Below are 12,879 nucleotides of genomic sequence, written 5' to 3' on the forward strand. Positions count from 1 at the left end.
AAGTGGTCATTTTTATAAACATTTTGTTTAATGAGGCTACACCAAAAAGAAACAAGATAAAAACAAAATAAAGTGACATGGTGTCCACCAACAGTCTGTTGATAGCTTGTGTTTTATGCATTTTTGTCTGCCTTATTTATACATGGAAAGCTCTGTGTCTGTATAAAGAGTTTGTGTTAGTGTGTGAGAGGTTTTGTGTCACAATGGTCCTGTTTTGTAGGATTTGATAAAAAAAAAAAACCCCAAACACAATTAAAGTAACTGACGATGCTATACGTTGACATCGTTCTTTCACTGTAAGACTCAGCAGGCTATGGTGAATAATCACAGCGATTTTCAGGTCTCTGAAGAAATCTATCTAGAAGCTATGACAGTGTAAAGACACCCTGCATTTTTAAATGTGTGGCGACATTTGAATGAGGCGCGTACCAGTAGAGGGAGCCAACGCACCACGAATGGTACACAGCCACAGATGCGCTCCGTGCAATGTATTTGTGACATGCAGGAGTGTCCGCAAAGAAATGTGGATAAGTTGAAAATCAAACGCTAAAGAGCTCATTCTTGCACTGTTTTGATCAGAACACACGTGGGAATGTTCAAGTGTTGAGAATTTGTAATTATAAAGTGAATTAGGGAAAGATATTAGATACTGCCACTGGCTAGATTTCAACCCGGGTCTCTCGCTCCCAAAGCACGTTCTCCATAATATATTTCAAGCGTTTACCACAACTGAGAGGTGAAAACTGCTGTTTCTTCGTGTTACAAAATGTTCTGTAACTCCAAAAGTACACGGGCTGTCGACATCATTCTTTCACTGTAACAATCAGCAGGCTTTAATAAAAAAAAAAAAAAAAAAAAAAAAAAATCAAGGCGGTTTTCAGGTCTCTAAAGAAAAATACATCTAGAAGATATGACGAGTTGAAAACGCCTCCGTTACAGAATTTCAGCTGTCATTTTCACTCAAGTCTCCATATACTTTGAAAGTGGACATTTTTTAACTGTGTTGCTTCGAGGCCATTGGCGAGAAAACGGCAAGTCCTACAATAATGACAGTGGCATTTTGTGAAAGGCAAGAAAAATACCTAGGTTTTGATGTCTAATTTGTGTTAATGAAGGCAAAATTGAGCGTTTGTTTGGACATGAAGAAAAGATTGCGAAAGCGACAATGCGTGGCATGGCGTGTTTGGTGGTCCATAGCAACCATAACAAGCAATATTGATTGATGGAAAAAATGTTTTGAGACAGCGGTTAAAAGCAGAGAGAACCCTTCTACTGCGGGCTCGCCTGCGGTCTCCTAAGCAAGGCCAGCAGGTGAATTTCAGAGCCAGGAAACTTTTTCTAATTTTTTTTTGTATTTCCCTACATTGGTCCGCATGGGATTCGAACCACTGCCCTCTGTCCTCAATCTCTGCCATGGGGCCTGTCACGTTCCCATGAGCCACTTGGGCGGCCCTGTAACGCAGGGCAGAAGGGGTACATTTAAAGTGCACACCAGTGCACAGCCACACCCCCATTTTCGGCTCTTTTTCATTAGCTGGACACCAGGCCTTATCTAGTCAGCCGTTCCAACCACATCCCTGGCAATGTGTGCCTACTTCTTGCCGCATACAAGTGGAACGCTCACAATTTTCTGCTGTCACTCTAACGCAGCAACTTAAGTGTTTGTGACGTCACACCTATGCCCACTGCCCTCTGTGGAGAATGGGACAAATGTGCTTGCACATCAACCTATGGACTCAGACGGACTGTAAATCATCATCTTCCTCACTCGAGGTAACCTTATGGCTTGTAGGAACACTGCACATGTATGATAAGACTGTAGCCCTTCAACCGGCCCTTGTAAGCTTGCTGAAGACAGTGAACACCGTGGAATTCCCAGTATCACTGTGGTCCTAACCAACATAGGAGAGAGACATAAGATCGTGGAAGAGACATAAAGTGAGTAAAAACGATCTAAATGCATTTAGAATATATTTAGAACTACAAATGACACTTTTCTTAGCAATTATTGTTTTTTATGTCACGCTTCAAGCTAGCTCCTTTATTTGGGCTTGGGACCGGCAAAAGTGACCCGAAATTTGGTCTTTAAGTCTGGTCATTAGCCGTGTCTGGACCCAAACTACACTGCAGGATCACTGAGAGTTTAAAAACTGTCTGAATTCTTTCATCTGTAATAAAATGATCAGTGTGGCTGCTCTACCAGGTGTAACAATGAAGTTTAACACCCAGGCATCCATGAAAAAAGAATTTCTGAAATGTAACGGAGTTAGAAGTTAGCAGAGAGTTAGCTCGCTAGTTTCCATCTAAATATCATATACCAGGTTCTGACTGAGGGATTTCTAAAACAAATTAAAAGGCACAGCTCTGCTATCACTTCCGACATACATGAAGACAGGAAAGCAAGCAGCAGTGATGTTTGTAGGGTTACTGAAGTTTGGCTAGCTGGTATATAGTGATGTGCTATGTGACTAGCGAAACAGCTATGTTAGCATAACATTAACACAGTGATGAACGGGAACTTTGAAGTAATGAGAAGCTTTGAAGTAAGGATAATGAAACTTTGAGAAAAAGACAGTACTGAGATAAAAGTAACATGAGATGTTATGAGGAAATAGGAGAGAAAAGAGACCAGTGTGTGATTAAAGAATAAGAGAATATAAGAGTTATTGGTCAGTTTATGGTTCAATAAGTGTTTGGTCAGGAAGTTGAAGAACTTCCTCCTTAGTAAAGAGGTTTACTAAGAATTTACTCAGGTGGCGCTGCTGAGATTTGTGGCCTCAGGAATAGCTATGATCAGAAGATCATTTTGAGATACACTTATTTGTGAGTAAAAAGAGTCATTTGGGACGAGGAAGTCCGACAGAAAACACCTGGTGCTGTCAGGATGTTTAAGTGACACAGAATTTCAGAAAATCGAGTCAGAAATGGTTTTGTGGCTCTTGGTAAACTGATTTAGAAGGAAAAATCAGTGTTTATTGTGCTGAAGTAACAGATCCGGCGTGGTCTGAAGGGAAGAATCAGCTGTACAATTCTGAGTGTGCAGCGTTGTTGATATTAACAGATCCGGCGTGGTCTGAGGAAAAGAAATAAATCTGTGAATGGTTGATATACTTACATGAATTTTGGTGGATCCGCTGAGGTCCAGAAGAATAATCAATGTGGACTGTGTTGGTTTGAGAGAGTGAGAAGAGAAGAGAGAGAGAGTGAGAGTGTGTGTGTGTGTGTGTGCGTCAAACAGCAAGTCTGAATATAGCTTGTGAGCTGGTGAGAGACGTTGCAACATGAAAACAGAGGAATTAGAGACTGAATGTCTTAAGAAAAAGTAATCAAATGATATGAGTGCAGCGGCAAAAGGATAGATTAACAGAATTGGGATGACCAGGATGACCAGGATGAACCGTGTGTTTGGCTAATGTTTGTTTTCCTTTAAGAGTGCTTGTAAAGGATTCAGCACAGACAGACAAGTGACAATTGAACAGATGTTCAGTGGTTACAGAATAGTTACATGGGGCTCATTATCTGACTACTATTGGACTCATGGTGAGTGACAAACTTAAGGGAAGTCACTGATTACAATGTGGAATGACGTTGAGATGTTAAATGATTTGGAACAAATTATGGAAAAAAGTAGGAGTTTAATGAGTTAAGAATAAACCTGCAACGATCCTTGTCTCTGTGATGCTGAATACTTTATTACACTTATGAGCTGCAGTTGGTTGCAAATGTGAAGTTGTTTTAACTTAAAGACTTTGTCTTCTAGGATACAGGCTGTGGGTGGAGCTGGGAGTTAAACAAGCTGAACATTTAATTGTTGACTAATGTGTTTACACAGGGTTACTAGCTACCTTGGCGAGGTTTGTGTGTGCGGGCGTCATTTCTACGGCTCAGTTATTACTCATGTTATTAGGGCTTTGCCTTTGTTTAAATTGTCACTCTTTACTGGCCTGTTGGACTTTTTATTATTATTTCACAGGTGCCTCTCGTCGTGTCCCACACTGGTGAGTCTGAATCTGTCAGGAAATCTGTCTGTTACATCAGCGGGACTTCACAACATCCTGGCGTCTGTCAGAGAGGCCCGTCGACCACTGACACTTCTAAACCTCGAAGGTATGCATATGTGTGAACTTGGAGATACTCCATGGACATGGAGTTTCACACTAATTCACAATTTGGATTTCTTTGATGTTTTTATCACCTGTGCAAAGTTGTACTTGGCAACAGTTTGTTTCTTGCTATCAGTCTGTTTCCTTTTGACACATTTCTAAGTTTGAACATTTAGTATGTATGCACAGAGGTGTTACATGATGAGTACTCACACAGACATTACAATATAGAAGTGTGGTTTGAAGATAAAAAAAAAAAAGATTAGTTGTGAATTAATTTTCCATTTTATGGGGCAGAAAATATTGCTGGATGCTAGCTCATAGGCTACATTTGGATGTCAAATATTTATAGGGGGGAAAATGGAAATTATGGATATGAAGTAAAATGTTTCTTTGTTGCTTAACCTGCAGGTTGTCAGGTCTCTGGCCCCTGGGAGAGTCAAGACCTGGACAGTTTGTCAGAGCTGGTCCAGGATATCCGTCTTTGCTCTCAGGCCCTCAACAAGCTGGACCGACAGACCTTGAAGCAGCGATGGGACAGGACTCAGTCACACGGACACTTTCTCGACCGAAACTCCAAGTGCCTCCTCTCTGCCACCTCCACTTGAGGGTGGCAGGTGTGTTCATAATAAATAATTAATAATGAATTATTCATTTCATAATAATTCATAATAAAAGTGGTCATTTTTATAAACATTTTGTTTAATGAGGCTACACCAAAAAGAAACAAGATAAAAACAAAATAAAGTGACATGGTGTCCACCAACAGTCTGTTGATAGCTTGTGTTTTATGCATTTTTGTCTGCCTTATTTATACACGGAAAGCTCTGTGTCTGTATAAAGAGTTTGTGTTAGTGTGTGAGAGGTTTTGTGTCACAATGGTCCTGTTTTGTAGGATTTGATAAAAAAAAAAAACCCAAACACAATTAAAGTAACTGACGATGCTATACGTTGACATCGTTCTTTCGCTGTAAGACTCAGCAGGCTATGGTGAATAATCACAGCGATTTTCAGGTCTCTGAAGAAATCTATCTAGAAGCTATGACAGTGTAAAGACACCCTGCATTTTTAAATGTGTGGCGACATTTGAATGAGGCGCGTACCAGTAGAGGGAGCCAACGCACCACGAATGGTACACAGCCACAGATGCGCTTTGTGCAATGTATTTGTGACATGCAGGAGTGTCCGCAAAGAAATGTGGATAAGTTGAAAATCAAACGCTAAAGAGCTCATTCTTGCACTGTTTTGATCAGAACACACGTGGGAATGTTCAAGTGTTGAGAATTTGTAATTATAAAGTGAATTAGGGAAAGATATTAGATACTGCCACTGGCTAGATTTCAACCCGGGTCTCTCGCTCCCAAAGCACGTTCTCCATAATATATTTCAAGCGTTTACCACAACTGAGAGGTGAAAACTGCTGTTTCTTCGTGTTACAAAATGTTCTGTAACTCCAAAAGTACACGGGCTGTCGACATCATTCTTTCACTGTAACAATCAGCAGGCTTTAATAAAAAAAAAAAATTTAAAAAAAATCAAGGCGGTTTTCAGGTCTCTAAAGAAAAATACATCTAGAAGATATGACGAGTTGAAAACGCCTCCGTTACAGAATTTCAGCTGTCATTTTCACTCAAGTCTCCATATACTTTGAATGTGGAGATTTTTAAACTGTGTTGCTTCGAGGCCATTGGCGAGAAAACGGCAAGTCCTACAATAATGACAGTGGCATTTTGTGAAAGGCAAGAAAAATACCTAGGTTTTGATGTCTAATTTGTGTTAATGAAGGCAAAATTGAGCGTTTGTTTGGACATGAAGAAAAGATTGCGAAAGCGACAATGCGTGGCGTGGCGTGTTTGGTGGTCCATAGCAACCATAACAAGCAATATTGATTGATGGAAAAAATGTTTTGAGACAGCGGTAAAAAGCAGAGAGAACCCTTCTACTGCGGGCTCGCCTGTGGTCTCCTAAGCAAGGCCAGCAGGTGAATTTCAGAGCCAGGAAACTTTTTCTAATTTTTTTTTTGTATTTCCCTACATTGGTCCGCATGGGATTCGAACCACTGCCCTCTGTCCTCAATCTCTGCCATGGGGCCTGTCACGTTCCCATGAGCCACTTGGGCGGCCCTGTAACGCAGGGTAGAAGGGGTACATTTAAAGTGCACACCAGTGCACAGCCACACCCCCATTTTCGGCTCTTTTTCATTAGCTGGACACCAGGCCTTATCTAGTCAGCCGTTCCAACCACATCCCTGGCAATGTGTGCCTACTTCTTGCCGCATACAAGTGGAACGCTCACAATTTTCTGCTGTCACTCTAACGCAGCAACTTAAGTGTTTGTGACGTCACACCTATGCCCACTGCCCTCTGTGGAGAATGGGACAAATGTGCTTGCACATCAACCTATGGACTCAGACGGACTGTAAATCATCATCTTCCTCACTCGAGGTAACCTTATGGCTTGTAGGAACACTGCACATGTATGATAAGACTGTAGCCCTTCAACCGGCCCTTGTAAGCTTGCTGAAGACAGTGAACACCGTGGAATTCCCAGTATCACTGTGGTCCTAACCAACATAGGAGAGAGACATAAGATCGTGGAAGAGACATAAAGTGAGTAAAAACGATCTAAATGCATTTAGAATATATTTAGAACTACAAATGACACTTTTCTTAGCAATTATTGTTTTTTATGTCACGCTTCAAGCTAGCTCCTTTATTTGGGCTTGGGACCGGCAAAAGTGACCCGAAATTTGGTCTTTAAGTCTGGTCATTAGCCGTGTCTGGACCCAAACCACACTGCAGGTCCCAAAGTCAAACGATCACTGCAGGATCACTGAGAGTTTAAAAACTGTCTGAATTCTTTCATCTGTAATAAAATGATCAGTGTGGCTGCTCTACCAGGTGTAACAATGAAGTTTAACACCCAGGCATCCATGAAAAAAGAATTTCTGAAATGTAACGGAGTTAGAAGTTAGCAGAGAGTTAGCTCGCTAGTTTCCATCTAAATATCATATACCAGGTTCTGACTGAGGGATTTCTAAAACAAATTAAAAGGCACAGCTCTGCTATCACTTCCGACATACATGAAGACAGGAAAGCAAGCAGCAGTGATGTTTGTAGGGTTACTGAAGTTTGGCTAGCTGGTATATAGTGATGTGCTATGTGACTAGCGAAACAGCTATGTTAGCATAACATTAACACAGTGATGAACGGGAACTTTGAAGTAATGAGAAGCTTTGAAGTAAGGATAATGAAACTTTGAGAAAAAGACAGTACTGAGATAAAAGTAACATGAGATGTTATGAGGAAATAGGAGAGAAAAGAGACCAGTGTGTGATTAAAGAATAAGAGAATATAAGAGTTATTGGTCAGTTTATGGTTCAATAAGTGTTTGGTCAGGAAGTTGAAGAACTTCCTCCTTAGTAAAGAGGTTTACTAAGATTTTACTCAGGTGGCGCTGCTGAGATTTGTGGCCTCAGGAATAGCTATGATCAGAAGATCATTTTGAGATACACTTATTTGTGAGTAAAAAGAGTCATTTGGGACGAGGAAGTCCGACAGAAAACACCTGGTGCTGTCAGGATGTTTAAGTGACACAGAATTTCAGAAAATCGAGTCAGAAATGGTTTTGTGGCTCTTGGTAAACTGATTTAGAAGGAAAATCAGTGTTTATTGTGCTGAAGTAACAGATCCGGCGCGGTCTGAAGGGAAGAATCAGCTGTACAATTCTGAGTGTGCAGCGTTGTTGATATTAACAGATCCGGCGTGGTCTGAGGAAAAGAAATAAATCTGTGAATGGTTGATATACTTACATGAATTTTGGTGGATCCGCTGAGGTCCAGAAGAATAATCAATGTGGACTGTGTTGGTTTGAGAGAGTGAGAAGAGAAGAGAGAGAGAGAGTGTGTGTGTGTGTGTGTGTGTGTGCGTCAAACAGCAAGTCTGAATATAGCTTGTGAGCTGGTGAGAGACGTTGCAACATGAAAACAGAGGAATTAGAGACTGAATGTCTTAAGAAAAAGTAATCAAATGATATGAGTGCAGCGGCAAAAGGATAGATTAACAGAATTGGGATGACCAGGATGACCAGGATGAACCGTGTGTTTGGCTAATGTTTGTTTTCCTTTAAGAGTGCTTGTAAAGGATTCAGCACAGACAGACAAGTGACAATTGAACAGATGTTCAGTGGTTACAGAATAGTTACATGGGGCTCATTATCTGACTACTATTGGACTCATGGTGAGTGACAAACTTAAGGGAAGTCACTGATTACAATGTGGAATGACGTTGAGATGTTAAATGATTTGGAACAAATTATGGAAAAAAGTAGGAGTTTAATGAGTTAAGAATAAACCTGCAACGATCCTTGTCTCTGTGATGCTGAATACTTTATTACACTTATGAGCTGCAGTTGGTTGCAAATGTGAAGTTGTTTTAACTTAAAGACTTTGTCTTCTAGGATACAGGCTGTGGGTGGAGCTGGGAGTTAAACAAGCTGAACATTTAATTGTTGACTAATGTGTTTACACAGGGTTACTAGCTACCTTGGCGAGGTTTGTGTGTGCGGGCGTCATTTCTACGGCTCAGTTATTACTCATGTTATTAGGGCTTTGCCTTTGTTTAAATTGTCACTCTTTACTGGCCTGTTGGACTTTTTATTATTATTTCACAGGTGCCTCTCGTCGTGTCCCACACTGGTGAGTCTGAATCTGTCAGGAAATCCGTCTGTTACATCAGCGGGACTTCACAACATCCTGGCGTCTGTCAGAGAGGCCCGTCGACCACTGACACTTCTAAACCTCGAAGGTATGCATATGTGTGAACTTGGAGATACTCCATGGACATGGAGTTTCACACTAATTCACAATTTGGATTTCTTTGATGTTTTTATCACCTGTGCAAAGTTGTACTTGGCAACAGTTTGTTTCTTGCTATCAGTCTGTTTCCTTTTGACACATTTCTAAGTTTGAACATTTAGTATGTATGCACAGAGGTGTTACATGATGAGTACACACACAGACATTACAATATAGAAGTGTGGTTTGAAGATTAAAAAAAAAAAGATTAGTTGTGAATTAATTTTCCATTTTATGGGGCAGAAAATATTGCTGGATGCTAGCTCATAGGCTACATTTGGATGTCAAATATTTATAGGGGGGAAAATGGAAATTATGGATATGAAGTAAAATGTTTCTTTGTTGCTTAACCTGCAGGTTGTCAGGTCTCTGGCCCCTGGGAGAGTCAAGACCTGGACAGTTTGTCAGAGCTGGTCCAGGATATCCGTCTTTGCTCTCAGGCCCTCAACAAGCTGGACCGACAGACCTTGAAGCAGCGATGGGACAGGACTCAGTCACACGGACACTTTCTCGACCGAAACTCCAAGTGCCTCCTCTCTGCCACCTCCACTTGAGGGTGGCAGGTGTGTTCATAATAAATAATTAATAATGAATTATTCATTTCATAATAATTCATAATAAAAGTGGTCATTTTTATAAACATTTTGTTTAATGAGGCTACACCAAAAAGAAACAAGATAAAAACAAAATAAAGTGACATGGTGTCCACCAACAGTCTGTTGATAGCTTGTGTTTTATGCATTTTTGTCTGCCTTATTTATACACGGAAAGCTCTGTGTCTGTATAAAGAGTTTGTGTTAGTGTGTGAGAGGTTTTGTGTCACAATGGTCCTGTTTTGTAGGATTTGATAAAAAAAAAACCCCAAACACAATTAAAGTAACTGACGATGCTATACGTTGACATCGTTCTTTCACTGTAAGACTCAGCAGGCTATGGTGAATAATCACAGCGATTTTCAGGTCTCTGAAGAAATCTATCTAGAAGCTATGACAGTGTAAAGACACCCTGCATTTTTAAATGTGTGGCGACATTTGAATGAGGCGCGTACCAGTAGAGGGAGCCAACGCACCACGAATGGTACACAGCCACAGATGCGCTTTGTGCAATGTATTTGTGACATGCAGGAGTGTCCGCAAAGAAATGTGGATAAGTTGAAAATCAAACGCTAAAGAGCTCATTCTTGCACTGTTTTGATCAGAACACACGTGGGAATGTTCAAGTGTTGAGAATTTGTAATTATAAAGTGAATTAGGGAAAGATATTAGATACTGCCACTGGCTAGATTTCAACCCGGGTCTCTCGCTCCCAAAGCACGTTCTCCATAATATATTTCAAGCGTTTACCACAACTGAGAGGTGAAAACTGCTGTTTCTTCGTGTTACAAAATGTTCTGTAACTCCAAAAGTACACGGGCTGTCGACATCATTCTTTCACTGTAACAATCAGCAGGCTTTAATAAAAAAAAAAAAAAAAAAAAAATCAAGGCGGTTTTCAGGTCTCTAAAGAAAAATACATCTAGAAGATATGACGAGTTGAAAGCGCCTTCTTTGAGCAGTTTTGCCATTCGCCCCAGACATGGATCATCCCATGTGTTTATTCAACATTACTGTAACCAGTGACTTTCCTTAAGCAATGTCACTCACACTTTTCATCACTGTGAGCTCAACAGTAATCAGACAATGAGCCAAACACTACAAATGTCACACAATCACTGCACTTCTACTCTAACATCACTTGTCTGTCTGTGCTGAATCCTTCACAAGCACTCTTAGAGAGAAACAAACATTAGCAAAACATATGAAGCATCCTGGAGGTCAGTCCTGGATCAGCAGATTCCAGAGGTGCTGCAAAAAGTTCATAAAGTTAACACTCTGCTGCAAAAGAAGTAATACTGGTTTCAAACACAGTGTGTTTCACATTGTATTCACATTTTCTCCAACATTTTCTCAACAACATAGTGTAATTGCATAACCAAAATATAACCTGTAATCACAGTTATCCTGTGGAAAAAAAATTAACCTGTTGTATGTCCTATAAATGACAGAATCAGATCACATGATTAACCCTCTGCCGTAGAAAAGAGAATGTAAATGTTAGCGCTGCGCAGGTGTTTACACACTTTCTCAAAGTGACCTCTGCATTTGGCAATACTAGGTCATAAATAACACTCCGCTGGTAAATTCACAGACACAGAAAGTGGCATTTAAAAGGTTAAATCAGCACGCAACCTAGGATGTTGCTGTCATCTTTCCACTGCTTTAAAAACAGAGAAACACATCCACCCTGTCGTCATGTGGAGGTGCAACCTCACTACTTTTAGCATTTATCCACCTCAATTAAAATCTATGGTCAGAGCTTTGTGACTTTTTTTTTCTTTTTCTTTTTTTTTAAATTTGTAATAACTTCCTGCATTCATGCATTCAACGGATCCGTCTGTGTTTTGATTAAAATTTTGTTTCCTAATGAAGTCAGCAGTGGGTGGGTGAAAGCCGTTAATCAGAACATAGCTTAACTGCTGCTGATGTGGGCTGGCTTTCTCTACACACTCTTCAAGGCCGCTATGTTTTCTGCCAACTTCTAACATTTGACATTTTCCAACAATACAGAGTGTTACTATAACCAACAAGCAACAACGACCACAGCAGTGAAGATTGCTGGAAGAAACACTTGGATACATCGAGCGCACTGCAAGAAGGTGACACACATCCAGGCCAGCTCGGGGTAAGTGGCAGGAAGACCGGGTACAAAGGGGGGGGAAAGCCTCCAGGGCCCCTCGTCTCAATCCGGTGAAGAAACCAACTGAGCCACAGGTACTCATCAGAATGGCTGGGAATGTGCTGTGCGCCTTCTTGAGCCTGTGGACCCAGAGTGGGATGACAGGGAGCGCACTGGGACAGAGCAAACCACACCCAGTACCCGCATGGGTTTTCAACAACTACTGGTGGCAGTTTAAGAACACAACCGCTCACATAAACAACGAGACCAATGGTTATGCTTGTGATGCCACTGGCTACGCATTCTTCTGGACTGTGGCCATATAGCATCACTGAGAGCGAGACAGTTTGTTTGGTTGCCTTAGCAACACATCCAGCAGTAAACGTACTTGGAACACTGCCAACTTTTCAACTCCTCTGAACCTGAATGGAAGGTTGATTCACCAGTAGCTGGGAAGGTGAACTGCTCTGGTACGACAGACCTGCTAGTCTGACTCCAAGTATCTAACTTGCTGCAGGACATTGAACAGCTAAACGAACTGGAAACAGGCCAGTTGCCTATGTATATGAAGGGCAATGGATTAGTCCAAGTTGGAGATTTACCATGGAATTTGTGCAACATCACCTATTCTTTTGTCTTCTGCAAGAAGGATGTAAACAGAGCCTTTTGTCTACATTTACATTATGAACACTTGAGGTTTTGAGCCAAGAAGATCAAAACAGCTTGATCCAATTTCCTTTACAAATCGTTTTCTGTAGTGACAACAGGACAGGAGAAGAGTTGTAAATGCAGATAATTCACCAGTTGACTCTAACCCCCACAGGATGCCTACAGTGAGAAGATTTGGGGGGTTGATAGGAGTCATAAAGAAGGGTTTTGACCAGGCTACAGCTTTGAAGTTAGCTGAGAGCCACATGGACAAACAATAAAGTCAACTGATGCGTTTAAATGCCTATGTCTGTATACAGTTGGATTGTAGTGACATATGAGAATTTTTTGAGAATGATGATTCTTCTTGTTTGACTTTTGACATTCAGTTGTTTACTTGCAGAAATACATAATGAATCGCACGACAGGAGTAGATGCACCACAAGGCTGGATAGCTTGGTTAATGTCTGGTCCTTGGTGGCATCTTCTTTTGAAAATATTAATTCCTGTTTTTGGACTGTTGACATTGATTTGCTTATGTATAGGATGCATTTTACC

At 40.9% G+C, this 12,879-nt stretch overlaps 2 long non-coding RNA genes across 2 annotated transcripts; both read left to right on the plus strand.

Annotated features, from left to right (window-relative positions):
• The first annotated feature begins 4,023 nt into the window (after positions 1-4,023).
• Positions 4,024-4,871, plus strand: LOC146365993 (uncharacterized). The gene is made up of 2 exons (XR_014798634.1): positions 4,024-4,107; positions 4,515-4,871. It is a non-coding gene; the product is annotated as an uncharacterized LOC146365993 (long non-coding RNA).
• A 1,406-nt stretch (positions 4,872-6,277) lies between these two features.
• Positions 6,278-9,672, plus strand: LOC146365994 (uncharacterized). Its single transcript, XR_014798625.1, has 3 exons — positions 6,278-6,712; positions 8,775-8,908; positions 9,316-9,672. It is a non-coding gene; the product is annotated as an uncharacterized LOC146365994 (long non-coding RNA).
• Positions 9,673-12,879: the final 3,207 nt, after the last annotated feature.

The sequence above is a fragment of the Perissodus microlepis genome, chromosome 19 (genome assembly GCF_051167445.1).
Source record: "Perissodus microlepis isolate ML-2025 ecotype Zambia chromosome 19, ASM5116744v1, whole genome shotgun sequence".
Lineage (NCBI taxonomy): Eukaryota > Metazoa > Chordata > Actinopteri > Cichliformes > Cichlidae > Perissodus > Perissodus microlepis.